We start from the raw sequence: 15,511 nt of genomic DNA on the forward strand, positions 1-15,511 counted from the left end.
GTCCGATTTGTCCTTTGACCAATCAAAACAATCCCAATGTGACAAATTCCTTTTCCTGCTGCTGTAATCACCATGCTGGATTCCACAAGTCGGATGGTTAGGGCGAGGATCCGAATTCAATGATACTGAATGGGTTGAAAACGGACCGAAGTAGTGCAGGAACCTTTTCTAAAGTCGGACGGTTAAGTTAAGACGGCTCTCATAGGGAACCATTGATTTGTTCACGTCATGCGATATATGCTCCAAAAGTTGGAGCGCAAATCGCACCAGTGTGAACCGAGCCTTAAATAAAAGTAAAACAATGGGCACCATTTAATCCCGAAGACTGAGAACATTTTGTGATGAAGAAAGGAACAGCTTTAGATAAGTATCGCAGTCAAAGTTTTTTTTGTGACTCCGGCCCCACAAATAAAAACAAAAAAAACAAACATCACAAAAATATAGAAACAAATAAAGTTAAGCCAGCCATGTTTTTCAACAAGTGATACCAAAACTCTGAGCCTTCTTATCTCAGCTGTGTGCTGGGAACAGATGTACTTTATTAGTTAATAAAGGAATGCCATCCTCTTCCTGGAATGCGGCACGGTTTACATACTTTCCTTTACATGCACACAAAATGATTCACCTGTCTAAGGTTTCCATGTAAAGCCTTTTAATGGCAGCCAAAAAAAATCCTTCATCAAGACATTCTGTACAGCCGAGTTCGGGAACACAAATTTAAGTTCAGACAAAACCATTTTAGTTTGGAATGGAATAAGGAAGGGTTACACACCTGTCTGGTTTTTACTGCTATCTAGGGCTCTATTAGAGATATTTCCCTAATTTCCTGCCCTGCCCTGCCAACAATGGTTTACCCAGACAGAGAGGAATGCTCAGCAACAAAAAGGGAGGCAAATCATTTCTTCTTTAGTAGAGGAAGGTAGAACCCCTGCCAGAGCCATTGCTGAAGATTTTCTCTTACTTCCTGTCTGGTGAAGCAGTTGACAGCAAAAACCAGAAGAAGTGAGGGTAATTCTCTCTAATGCTGGCCATACGCCATTATTATATTTTTTTGGTTGAATCAGCGGATTCCCCCAATCCAGACATTCGATTCCTGCTGAGATTTTGTATTCTGACAGTGGAGAGCGTTCCCCACCGTCAGAATACAATGATCAGTGTTGCCGGCTGCATGGATCCTACGATAATTTGACTTGCGTACGACCAGCCTGCCCATACATGGATCGAAATCCGGACGGTTTTTGCTGAACCATCTGAATGTCGATCCATGTACTGTCCATGAATATCAATCTCAACTACTTACCTGGCTCAGCTTTCGATCCCACACTGTATCCATGTGCAGCAGTGCTCGTCTTCTCTCCTCCTCCTTAAAAGGCACAGATGTCATTCAAATTCTGTGAGGAGGGAAGAGTGGGGTAGGGTTGGGGCCAAGCCGTGCTGTGTGTTTCTATAGATGCACACAGTCGGGATGGAGCCCACTTGAGTGGCCCCACAGCAAAATGGCTTGCTATGGGGTATAGCTGCACAATTAATTGTTAAAAAAATTGTGATCTCGATTCATCCACCTGACGATCTCTATTGCAGATTCTTTCATATAAGTGGAGAGACTTATCTGCTCACTCAGCTGTCAAAAGAAAACATCTGGGCAGTCTGCCAAGTTTTTTTTAACATGAAACATTGTAACCAACTCTTCCCAAGGCCCCTTTCACACGGGACGGACCCGTAATGATCCGCCCCGTGATGATCCGCTTGCTCAGCGGGGATCGCTCCTTATTACCCCCGCTGAGCCAGCGGATTACAGGGCGGTCCCTGCACACTGTGCAGGGACCACCCTGTCAGCTCTCTGCTCTCTATGGGGGATCGAATGAACACGGACGGATAGAAAAATAGGATTTTCCTCCGTCGGCAGAATCAGACCATTGCGGAGACGGACGATATCGGGTGTCAGCGGAGACGGACGATATCGGGTGTCAGCGGACGTTCATCCGCAGACACCCACTATCCCATACGAATGCATGCATGTCCGTATTTCATCCGCTAACGGATGGATGAAATAGGGACATACTGTCCGCGTGTGTGCAAGGGGCCTTACTCTTGTGCAGCTCTACTATGGGGGTACCGAGGAGAGAAAGAGCAAACAGTGCAGGCAAGAGGACCCCAGAAAGGGGAGGTTCGGGGCCACTGCGCGATATACTTGCCTGCTCTGTGCAAGTAGAACACATTTTTTATTTAGTTTAAAAAAAAAAAAAATAATAATTACACACACCTTTACAACCATTTTAAAATACAAATCATAGCCTTTGATATCGCTTACAAATATTTTCTCCTACACATAGTTCAATGACTCCAAAACTAACATTGCTATGATGTTTAGGACCTTTCGCAGGGGCAATCCGACCAGGTCTGCCTGTCGGGTTTTTCCAAGCAGACCCGACCAGAAGGTCCATGCATTCCTTTGGCCAGACGGGTGTAAACACAGCTGTTTACACCCCGTCTACCTCTGGGTCCGAAATTGAGCAGACACAGATTTGTCATCCGCCCGCTCTCCTCCGATCAGCAAAAGGATCTGTGAGCTGATCCCCCTGCCGATCAGAACGGATTCCGCCCCGAGTGAAAAGGGGTCTTTTTTGTTCAGTCAACTGCCAGCCAGCAGATACAATGTAACATGATGTCAATCAGTATTGTCCAACTTGTAACAGATTGGAATGTAATGTCAATATTCGTTCTACTTCATCAAAAACAAATCTGCAGAGCCTGCACAACCTGCAAAAAAGAACACCATACAAATAGATCGCATATTAAGATTGCAGCCCCTTCCTGATCCAGGAATCCACAGAGCATGCCACTGATAAAGCAATTCACACAAACCGGACCTCTGCAGCATTCTATGCATTGCATCGGAAGACACCACACAGGTTGGCAGGTTCTGCTAATTAAAAGCGTTACAGTGCAGATTAATGGTACATAAACATGATCCTGTCAGTTCTGCAGTCTCATTAGCCGCCAGCAATCAAAGCTAAAATATGCACAAACCTGACACCTACCTCTTGTGATACAATCGCTCTGGTGTGAGGTAAAGCATGAACGACGCGGAGAGAGATTCCCAGAGCAAAGGCGAGGCTAGGTAAGCGGGTCTCCAGCTGCTTTAAGCCGGGATTAGTGTGCATGTCTGTCTTATGGCAAAAGGGCTGGAGATGTTTAGCACAGAGTGCCACGGGGAGCTGCCAGGACCGAGGCTGAATCACTTCCACCCAGGAAGACTTCTGTGGAATTTAGGTTCAGTTTCACTGAAACTCACAGTGCATGCATAACACACCAATAGCAGGCAAGCTCCCAAATACACATAAAATGCATCAGCCGCTACTTATAATACCTACTTCTCCTTGAATCACCGGTATTGTTTACATAGTCCATGTGACTCCAGCCAGATTCCTTTTTATTATGTGAACCAAGGGTCTTTAGTCACCCCACCCCCTCCAAAAAAAAAATGCGAGAGAGGCTATGTCATTCTTAAATACCACCCATTCTTTAAATAACCCACAGCTTCCTACATAAGCAGGAGTGCCCCCCCCCCCCCCACCCCCGATCTCCCTAAAAACAGTCCCAAAGAGTCCATCACCTAAATAAAGGCAAACATGGACCGCTCTCCTAAAATAACTGGAAAAGGTCCGCACGTACACACAAAAAAAAAAAACAAAAAAAAAAAAGAAGTGCAAACAAAAAAGTAAACCAATTTAAAAAATCCCACACAAAAGCATATATTTTTTTTTTTACCAGACGTAAAAAAGTTTTAAAAAAACTTTAAAAAAACACAACAGTTACCAAAACCGCAAAAAGAAGTTACCAACATTGTAACAAAATTGTTTTTGTTTTTTTTTGCCAAAACTGTATGCACAGTATGCTAAACAGCCTTTGATGGTAAAGATCACCCCCCCTGTACCCCACCCTAATCCCATTTGTGTCAAACTAGCTCAAACCCTACAGTTTTTTTTTTTTTTTTTCACCCATAAAACAAACACTGAAAGCTCCGCTCCGGAGCCCCCCCCCCCCCACCTGGGCACTCCAATTGTTGGCTGAGAGAGCTGATCAGGAGTCCGTCGGCTGCTGGGTTTTCTAGCAGCATGTACATCTGACAGAACCGACATACACATGGGCAGAATGTCAGCCGTTTTTTTTTATTTTTTAGTACTGGCAAAGGTCTCCCGATAGTGTGAGTGTGTGAGTGTGAGTGTGTGTTTAGATAGAAAAACCAGTGTCTTCTGACACACCCAGATACCAAATCCACAGAAAAAAAAAAAAAAAAAAAAACATATTTATTGGGATTGATTTCCTAAAACTGGAAATCGCAAAAACTGGTGCAGCTCTGCATAGAAACCAATCAGCTTCCTTTTTTCTTTTTTTTTCAAAGCTTAAATTGAACAAGTTGAAGGTATAAAATGGATTGGCTACCATGCACAGTTGGCACCAGATTTTGTACTCTACAGTTGTAGACCCCTTTCGCGCGTTTTTCAGGTGCTTTAGCATTAAAAATAAATAAAGCGCCTGAAAGAAGCCTTATCTGCAATCCCAATGTGAAAGTCCGAGTACTTTAAGAGCCCTTTCACACTGCCAGCATCCGGAAAACGATGGATAATGCGCCACTTAAACTAGCAGCACTCCACCAACATTTTTGGGAGCGCTAGCGGGGAGCATTTAACCCCTGCTTGTGGCCAAATAAAGGGTCAAAAGCGCCCTCAAAGAGCAGCTGCCAAAAGTGCTTTGCAGGCGCTTCCCATTGATTTCAATGGGCAGGGGTGCTTTAGGAGCGGTGTATTCACCACTCCTAAAGCGCTGCAAAGAAGCTGCTTGCAGGATTTTTTTTTTTTGACGCGCCCCCCCCCCGCAAGTGCATCGCCTCAGTGTGAAAGCTCTCGGGTTTTCACATTGAGATTGCAGATGAGGCTTCTTTCAGGCGCTTTACAGGCGTTTTTTTTTTTTAACACTAAAGCACCTGAAAGAAGCCCCAGTGTGAAAGGGGTCTTAGTAAATCAGTTTGTTACGTGTGTCGTTGGAAACTGACGTTTTTCTTTCTTTAAAAGCAATTGTAAAAAGGAACATTTTTTATAAAAAAAAAAAAAAACATGTCATACTTACCTGCTCTGTGCAGTGGTTTTGCAAGTTGGTTTTGCCCCAAACCTTCTCTTGTAGTCCCCCGCTGGTGCTTTGGGCCCCTTCCCGAGTGCCCCCATAGCAAGCCACTTGCAGCAGGGGGCACTCGTGCATGCTCTCTCCTAAACCAGCTCTTTGTGTCCATAAGACACAGAGAGCATTGCTAAACCCCGCCAACCACCTCAATGGTTGAGATTGATAGCAGCAGGAGCCAATGGCTCACGCTGCTGCATCTCAGCCAATCAGGAGGGAGAGACCCAGACAGCCGCGGCTCTCAGGCATCATTACTGGATTGAGATCAGGCTCAGGTAAGCATTGGGGGGGGAGTTACACAGAAAGTTTTGTTGAATCAGGGCCCGCTGAGTCCTCTTGTACCAAATTGTAACGCAACTGTACTGTCTGCCATCATTTTGTTAAGCGATGCGCAAACTGTTGGTGCTATAAATCCTGAATAATAACAATAAATAATAATAAATTAATATAAAAAAACTGCCTTTAGAAACACCTTAAGCCCTGGTTCACACCGGTGCAGCTTTCAAAACACGCTACTTCAGCATGATTTCAAAAGCTGCACATCAGTGCGATTCACACTGCCGATGTCATTGCGGCTTGCGACTTCATTTAATAAAAGTCTATGCGACATGAGCGGTTCCATTGCCGGCAATGAGGTGCGACTTGCCATGTTATTTGAACGGTCAAATAGCATGACAAGTCACACCGGTGTGAACAGGGGCAAAATCCTGTTTTTACATATTTCTGTCCTTTAATTACATCTTATTGCTGCCGATCTCCTGCGGTGCTGGAAATGGCTGCAAAGAGGCTGCCATTTCCAGCACCACATCGTTGCCTTAGACCCGATGGCGACTATGGAGAATCACGCCTGTGCAATATGCGATGGCACAGCTGCTTGCATGCGACAGGGTGACAATGCAGAAGCACAACTGTTGCACACCAGGTAATGCCTGATAAGAAACCTAAAAGGATAAGTACACCTTTAAAAAAAAAATATATATATATATATTAAATGCACTTTTTTTTTTTGCAGGTAAATAAAATGTACATTTATTTTTTGTTTTCTAGTAAGCCTGCAGAGCATTACACCCAACGTCAGCAGATCGCGGGTGCAATCAGACTCTCAGGATAGCGGTCTGCACATACCTCAGATACGGGCAGGCAGTTGCTCGAGAGCAGGAAGATGAACTACAAGAGCCCTCACTAGCACCCTTGCAGTTTGAGAGCTACAAGCCGTCAGCTACAATGGGTGATGATACTTTAAGTCTAATCAAATGACAGGCCTGTGTGGGCGGAGCCCTACATGGCCACACCGTTTTCAAATTGTGAAAGCTGGTGCAGGGAGAGGATCCCCCCACTGTTGGGGGGAGGAGAGGGAAATCGGGGGAGCATACTGAACATGATACTACCTAAATACAGGTGTAAAATGTAAGGTTTTTAGGAAGGTGAACTTAGCATTTAAGCTTCCGTTCACATTGAATCGCAGAATTTCAAAGCCGCATGTCAGTGCTACTTCAGGTGCAATGTGGAAGACATCTGTGCAGCTTCGTGTACAGAGTTCTATGCAAGTCGCACCCGAAAATCATCAAAAGTAGCGCAGGAACTACTTTTTCAACTCAGTACGGCACTGCAAAGGACGTTGTACCTATATGAACAGAGTAATCGCCGGCAATAGGCTGCGACTTGTCATGCGATTTAATCTGTCAAATTGCATGACAAGTTGACCCAACGTGAACGGGGGCTAAAGCTCAATTCTGGGAAAAGTAAAAATCATCCCTTGCAGTGGGGCTTCCTCGTTACTGTAAAGGGATAAACACTTGTTTAGACTTGGCGAGAGGAAAAGCCATTTTTACTTACCTGATCCAGTGCTTTTTCCCCACCCCACGAAGACAGCGCTCCCCTACATTCCAGCAGTGGACTGCTCCTCAGCATTCATTGCAAGGCAATGAGCCCTTGCAGTTGCTGGGGCTGATCTTGCAGCATGGAGGAGTGCATGTAATGTGGCGGCAGCCCCACTGCAATGGAGGAATTTCACTTTTTCCCCTGGAGTTTAGCTTTAAAAAAGGAAAACCAAAGCCATGTCCCCCCCCCCCCCACCCCCCCATTTTGGATACATCAAAGTGGTTGTAAACTCTCCTCCACAACTTTGTCCCATGTAAATCAGCATAAAAAAAACCCTAATGAACACTGCTTGTAGATATCGCCTTCCTTGCTTAGTATTGTTGGAATCCTTTTTGTTCTTTAGACTGACGTCACCGAGCATGCCCAGATCTCCCCTGATTTACGCCACACTCTGTGTACTTTATCCTGGACCTCCTAGGGCACACCACTGAAATACCAGGAGACTGCAGAATCAGAGCTTCCTTCTACACCCCAAGTAACATCACATGCAGTGTAAAGCTGAAGCTGATAAGACTGACAAAGGCAAACACTAGATAGTCGGCACAAGTAAATACTATGAAATAAAACTAGTAAGCTATGAACAGGGAAGCAGGGTTGCCAGAGAAACGTTGGCTTGAGAAGGAGGCTTGGTTAACAGTACAGGAAGTGCTCAATGTAAAGAGCGGAAATACACTCCACTGTGGACTCAGAAAACAATACTTAAGATGGCGCTGCCTAACCCCCGGAAAAAAGTTTTTTTTTAAAGTTTCTTTAAACAGTAAGTAATATGAAATTTGGGCTAGATTACAGCGACTATAGTTTGATAATTACTTATTAGAATGGACTAAATGAAAAGAAGCAGAGTGGGAGAGTTTACTTCTTTAAGATAGGGTTCTAACCCCTGGCAGGTTTTTATTACCATCTGCATCCCGTTGGGGAGATTTCCCTTCACTTCCTGTTCCATATCCAACACAGGAGCGAGTGGAAATCCATGGGGGGGCTCCTCCAGGACACCAGACGATTTTCCCTCTATTACTTTTGTGGGGCCAACCCAAAATTTTATTTTACTTTCACTTTTGTTGATAATAGTAAACAGGCCCAACCGAGACGGAGACTATCCCTAATGGAGGTACAGACAGCACTAAAAACCTGACAGGGGTTCTAATTCCTCTGCACTCTGTCCAAAACTAAGAAAAAAAAAAAAAAAAAAAGAAGAAGAGGTTTTGCCCTTAGTTATATATTTCAGTGACAGTTGCAGTTTTAAATAGACTGAAAACATCTGGAATAATGTGAACATGTTATTTGAGATTTTAGAGTTTGGCTTTTGATCTACTTGAAGTTGAACCTATCCGGCTTCACTACAATGACATCACTTTTATGGAATGAGCATGAGGTGGGGGGGATGGAAGCTTCAATGGGAGGCCCTACTGGGAAAGCGGTGTCCATTGGTGACAAGTCCTAAATGTTACACTGCTGCACCCCCCAATACAGTGACAATATACTCTTTAACACCCCAATAATGAGGGCGTCAGGCACACGAGAGGAAAACATTGCGATTTCTACGCCAGCCTACCGTTACTGATTTTGAGATCCATCAGTGGCCGTCTGTAGACCTGCCGATAGTCATCGAAAAGGAGCGCTGGTGTACAGTTCATTATTGGGGTGCAGCCGGGTGGAGAGAGCTCCAATGTTGTCACCGTACAGGGGTGCAGATTACAAGGCATACAAGCTATACTCAGCGGATGTATGTGATCTGACTGCATTAACAAAAACACACCCGATAAACAGCATTGCAAAAAAATAAAAAATAACATAAAAGCGGGGGGGGGGGGGGGGGGGTTGGGTTCTTTTTCTTTTACCATTACAAATTAATGGTACCAGGTGGTATGAACCATCTCCATCCTAAATACCAGGACACCTCAAGAGCCAGAATTTGTCACACACTATACTAAAGACATAACTCAACGTGGCAGGTAAGCAACACCCAAATATTCCACGCACCCTGCAACCCCCCCCCACCCCCCAATATTCCACGCACCCCGCAACCCCCCCCCCCCCCAATATTCCACGCACCCTGCAACCCCCCCAGTATTCCACGCACCCTGCAACCCCCCCAATATTCCAAGCACCCTGCAAACCCCCCAATATTCCAAGCACCCTGCAACAGCCGAATATTCAGCGAACAAGCTAAAAATATGGGGATTGGGTCACACAATATAGCAACCTCCCCAAAAAAAAATAAAAAAATAAAAAACACACACACACACACATTAAGGGCCAGCTCACACCATAAAAACGCAGTCCGAATGCATTCCAGATGCTTTCCTGCATGCGCTTTTTTAATGCAATCCAGTGCGTCGTCCCCCCCCTTTCTTTTTTCTTAACCTTAGAGGACATTTGCGTTCCAGTGCGTTTTATAGCATTCCAGTGCAGGAAAAATGCAACATGTTCTACTTAATTTTTCTGGTACAGCAAGCACTGGTGTGAACTATGCCACTGAAACCCATATAACCGACTTTCCATGCGGTTTTGATGCACTGGACTGCGTGTGGTGTGAAGCGGCCCTAAACGTTCACAATCGCCAGATTTGCTTTCTGAGCCGAGAGAAACATCTCACGTCAGAACTTCCCCCCCCCCCGATGACCAACAGAAGGAAAATGCTCCGTGTCCACCGCCTGCACCTCCCACTGCATCATGTGACCACAACACCAGAATACATCGCACCCCAACGCTGACCACCCCCCCCAACAGAGCATCGCACCCCAACGCTGACCACCCCCCCCAACAGAGCATCGCACCCCAACGCTGACCACCCCCCCCCCCCCCCAACAGAGCATCGCACCCCAACGCTGACCACCCCCCCCAACAGAGCATCGCACCCCAACGCTGACCACCCCCCCCCCAACAGAGCATCGCACCCCAACGCTGACCGACCACCCCCCCAACAGAGCATCGCACCCCAACGCTGACCGATCACCCCCCCCCCCAACAGAGCATCGCACCCCAACGCTGACCGATCACCCCCCCCCCAACAGAGCAGCGGCACCCCAACGCTGACCGACCACCCCCCCCCCCCCCCCAACAGAGCATCGCACCCCAACGCTGACCGACCACCCCCCCCCCCCCAACAGAGCATCGCACCCCAACGCTGACCGACCACCCCCCCCCCCCCAACAGAGCATCGCACCCCAACGCTGACCGACCACCCCCCCAACAGAGCATCGCACCCCAACGCTGACCGACCACCCCCCCCCCAACAGAGCATCGCACCCCAACGCTGACCGACCACCCCCCCCCCCCAACAGAGCATCGCACCCCAACGCTGACCGACCACCCCCCCCCCCCCCAACAGAGCATCGCACCCCAACGCTGACCGACCACCCCCCCCCCCAACAGAGCATCGCACCCCAACGCTGACCGACCACCCCCCCCCCAACAGAGCATCGCACCCCAACGCTGACCGACCACCCCCCCCCCCCAACAGAGCATCGCACCCCAACGCTGACCGACCACCCCCCCCCCAACAGAGCATCGCACCCCAACGCTGACCGACCACCCCCCCCCCCCAACAGAGCATCGCACCCCAACGCTGACCGACCACCCCCCCCCCCAACAGAGCATCGCACCCCAACGCTGACCGACCACCCCCCCCCCCCAACAGAGCATCGCACCCCAACGCTGACCGACCACCCCCCCCCAACAGAGCATCGCACCCCAACGCTGACCGACCACCCCCCCCCCCCAACAGAGCATCGCACCCCAACGCTGACCGACCACCCCCCCCAACAGAGCATCGCACCCCAACGCTGACCGACCACCCCCCCCCCCAACAGAGCATCGCACCCCAAGGCTGACCACCCCCCCCCCCCCCCCAACAGAGCATCGCACCCCAACGCTGACCGACCACCCCCCCCCCCAACAGAGCATCGCACCCCAAGGCTGACCACCCCCCCCCCCCAACAGAGCATCGCACCCCAACGCTGACCACCCCCCCCCCCCCCCCGCAACAGAGCATCGCACCCCAAGGCTGACCACCCCCCCCCCCAACAGAGCATCGCACCCCAAGGCTGACCACCCCCCCCCCAACAGAGCATCGCACCCCAGGCTGACCACCCCCCCAACAGAGCATCGCACCCCAAGGCTGACCACCCCCCCAACAGAGCATCGCACCCCAAGGCTGACCACCCCCCCAACAGAGCATCGCACCCCAAGGCTGACCACCCCCCCAACAGAGCATCGCACCCCAAGGCTGACCACCCCCCCAACAGAGCATCGCACCCCAAGGCTGACCACCCCCCCCCCCCCAACAGAGCATCGCACCCCAAGGCTGACCACCCCCCCCCCCCAACAGAGCATCGCACCCCAAGGCTGACCACCCCCCCCCCCCAACAGAGCATCGCACCCCAAGGCTGACCACCCCCCCCCCCCAACAGAGCATCGCACCCCAAGGCTGACCACCCCCCCCCCCCAACAGAGCATCGCACCCCAAGGCTGACCACCCCCCCCCCCCCAACAGAGCATCGCACCCCAAGGCTGACCACCCCCCCCCCCCAACAGAGCATCGCACCCCAAGGCTGACCACCCCCCCCCCCCCAACAGAGCATCGCACCCCAAGGCTGACCACCCCCCCCCCCCCCAACAGAGCATCGCACCCCAAGGCTGACCACCCCCCCCCCCCAACAGAGCATCGCACCCCAAGGCTGACCACCCCCCCCCCCAACAGAGCATCGCACCCCAAGGCTGACCACCCCCCCCCCCAACAGAGCATCGCACCCCAAGGCTGACCACCCCCCCCCCAACAGAGCATCGCACCCCAAGGCTGACCACCCCCCCCCCAACAGAGCATCGCACCCCAAGGCTGACCACCCCCCCCCCCAACAGAGCATCGCACCCCAACGTTGACCACCACCACACCCCCCCCAACAGAGCATCGCACCCCAACGCTGACCACCCCCCAACAGAGCATCGCACCCCAACGCTGACCACCCCCCAACAGAGCATCGCACCCCAACGCTGACCACCCCCCAACAGAGCATCGCACCCCAACGCTGACCACCCCCCAACAGAGCATCGCACCCCAAAGCTGACCCCACAAAATGCATCACACCTCAAAGATGACCGACCCCCACCCCCACAGTACAGCCCCATTTCATTGTACCCAACACAGTCACCATTCCCACACACAATGCATCTTAGCCCAACACTGATCCCCCCCACATATACATACAGTGCATGTGCATGGTGCATCACACCCCAACACTGACACTCCAGACCTGACCCCCCTCACAATGCAGAATTCCAGCACTGATACTGAGTGTACACCCCTCCCCCCAACACCGACCTGTCACCCCTCCCCCCCTCACTGACCCCAATCATAGAACTGACCTCACCCCCCCTCCTCCTCCTCCTCCTCACAGTGCAATATAACCAAAACACAGAACCCCCCACAGTGTACAACCCCCCAACACCGACCCCCGGAATGTGTACATACCTCCTCATAGAGCACCCCTCAGTCCTCCCCCCCAACACTGACCGCACACACAACCCCCTCATAGCGAACTCACCGTCCACCGGGGCCGCTCTCACCCTCTGACGCCCCGCCTACCGGAAATGACGTCACCGCCCCTCACTCCGCACCTCAGATCCCCCGCAGCCCGCAGCGGGCCTATGTTCATCGTCTCCAGCCGTCCCCGACTTGCGGCCACTCCGCCGATGTTCTATCATAATCTCCAACCTGGAGGAAAAAAAAAATCCAACCGCTTACATTGCGCATGCGCGAGCGCGTGCACGAGAAGGGCGTTCTTCTGCACGTCGGATTGCGACGTAAAAACCATCAACTACACCTCAACTCCTCTCTCCGCCGCACCGCGCCTGCGCGGACTTCGTGTAACACCAAAATCAGTCCACCAAATTCGCCAACTGTTGTGGCAGCATTGCGCATGCGCGGGAACACTAAACTCCCCTGTCATATCTTTTGACGGTCTCACCACACATAAACCAAGGGAGGTCCATGGAGAGAAAATACCGAGTTCTATCATACGAGATTCAAAGCAATGACTTCCTCCGCTGTGTGCTCCTACATGTATCCTCCATTCCTACATGTATCCTCCATTATCCTCCAATGTATCCTCCATTATCCTCCATGTATCCGTCATCCATGTATCCTCCATTCCTCCATGTATCCTCCAATGTATCCTCCATTGTATCCTCCATTCCTCCATGTATCTGCCATTCCTCCATGTATCCTCCATATATCATCCATTCCTCCATGTATCCTCCATTGTATCCTCCATGTATCCTCCAATGTATCCTCCAATGTATCCGCCATTCCTCCATGTATCCGCCATGTATCCTCCATATATCCTCCTTCCAAGTATCCTCCAATGTATCCTCCATTATTCCATGTATCCTCCAATGTATCCGCCATGTATCCTCCAATGTATCCTCCATGTATCCTCTAATGTATCCTCCATGTATCCTCCATGTATCCTCCAATGTATCCTCCATGTATCCTCCATTCCTCCATGTATCTGCCATTCCTCCATGTATCCTCCATATATCATCCATTCCTCCATGTATCCTCCATTGTATCCTCCATGTATCCTCCAATGTATCCTCCAATGTATCCGCCATTCCTCCATGTATCCGCCATGTATCCTCCATATATCCTCCTTCCAAGTATCCTCCAATGTATCCTCCATTATTCCATGTATCCTCCAATGTATCCGCCATGTATCCTCCAATGTATCCTCCATGTATCCTCTAATGTATCCTCCATGTATCCTCCATGTATCCTCCAATGTATCCTCCATGTATCCTCCATGTATCCGCCATGTATCCTCCATGTATCCTCCCTCCACGTATCCTCCAAGTATCCTCCAATGTATCCTCCAATGTATCCTTCATGTATCCTCCATATATCCTCCCTCCATGTATCCGCCAAGTATCCTGCAATGTTTCCTCCATGTATCCTCCATGTATCCTCCAATGAATCCTCCATGTATCCTCCCTCCATGTACCTGCCAAGTATCCTCCAATGTATCCTCTATGTATCCTCCAGTGTATCTTCCATGTATCCTCCAATGTATCCTCCATTCCTACATGTATCCTCCATTCCTACATGTATCTTCCATGTATCCTCCAATGTATCCTCCATTCCTCCATGTATCCTCCATATATCCTCCTGCCATGTATCCTCCATGTATCCTCCAATGCATCCTCCATTCCGCCATGTATCCTCCCTCCATGTATCCTCCAATGTATCCTCCATGTATCCTCCAATGCATCCTCCATGTATCCACCATGTATCCTTCCTCCATGTATCCTCCAATGTATCCTTCATGTATCCTCCATGTATGCGCCATGTATCCTCCATGTATCCTCCCTCCATGTATCCTCCAAAGTATCCTCCAATGTATCCTCCATTCCTCCATGTATCCTCCATGTATCCTCCCTCCATGTATCCTCCATGTATCCTCTAATGTATCCTCCCTCCATGTATTCGCCAAGTATCCTCCAATGTATCCTCCATTCCTACATTTATCCTCCATGTATCCTCCATTCCTACATGTATCCTCCATGTATCCTCCCGCCATGTATCCTCCCGCCATGTATCCTCCATGTATCCTCCATTCCTACATGTATCCTCCATGTATCCTCCATGTATCCTCCAATGTATCCTCCATGTATCCTCCAATGTATCCTCCATTCCTCCATGTATCCTCCAATGTATTCTCCGTGTATCCTCCAATGTATACTCCAATGTATCCTCCATGTATCCTCCATGTAGGGGGAGCACACAAAGGGGTGAAATCCTGATCAGAGCTGTCATAGGAGGGCCGGACACATGGCAGGCAGGGCAGTGCGGTTGGCACACTCAGGGTGATCAGGTTCCTGTCCTCGGGGGAGATGGGGGTCCCTGTTCCTGGGGGAAATGGGGTCCTTGTTCCCAGGAGTGATAGGGGTCTCCCTGTTCCCAGGAGAGATGGGGGTTCCTGTCCTCAGGGGAGATTGGGGTCCATGTCCCCGGGGGTGATAGGGATCCCTGTTCCTGGGGGAGATGGGGTTCCCTGTTCCCGGGGGTGATAGGGGTCCCTGGGGGAGATGGGAGTCCTGTCCCCGGAGTGATAGGAATCCCTGTTCCTGAGGGAGATGGGGGTCCCTTTTCCTGGGGGTGATAGGGGTCCTTGTTCCTGGGGGAGATAGGGGTCCCTGTTCCCAGGAGAGATGGGGATCCCTGTTGCCTGGGGAAATGGGGGTCCCTGTTCCCGGGGGAGATAGGGTCCTTGTCCCCAGGGGAGATGGGGTTCCCTGTCCCCGGGGGAGATAGGGTCCCTGTCCCCGGAGGAGATGGGGTCCCTGTCCCCAGGGGTGATGGGGGTCCCTGTCCCTGGGGGTGATAGGACTCCCTGTTCCTTGGGGAAATGGGGGTCCCTGTTCTCGGGGGAGATAGAGTCCTTGTCCCCGGGGGACA

At 50.3% G+C, this 15,511-nt stretch overlaps 1 protein-coding gene across 1 annotated transcript in view; it reads right to left on the reverse strand.

Moving 5' to 3' along the window:
• The window catches only part of GARRE1 (granule associated Rac and RHOG effector 1), a gene marked incomplete in the record, with an annotated part of 106,274 nt that extends 93,501 nt beyond the window's left edge, over window positions 1-12,773 (reverse strand). Inside the window, 1 exon segment of the mRNA XM_077452825.1 lies at window positions 12,603-12,773.
• Between the last annotated feature and the right edge of the window lie 2,738 nt (window positions 12,774-15,511).

This window comes from Lithobates pipiens, unplaced genomic scaffold (assembly GCF_037356315.1).
Source record: "Lithobates pipiens isolate NorthernLeopardFrog02 unplaced genomic scaffold, aLitPip1_a1.2 Scaffold_10, whole genome shotgun sequence".
NCBI lineage: Eukaryota > Metazoa > Chordata > Amphibia > Anura > Ranidae > Lithobates > Lithobates pipiens.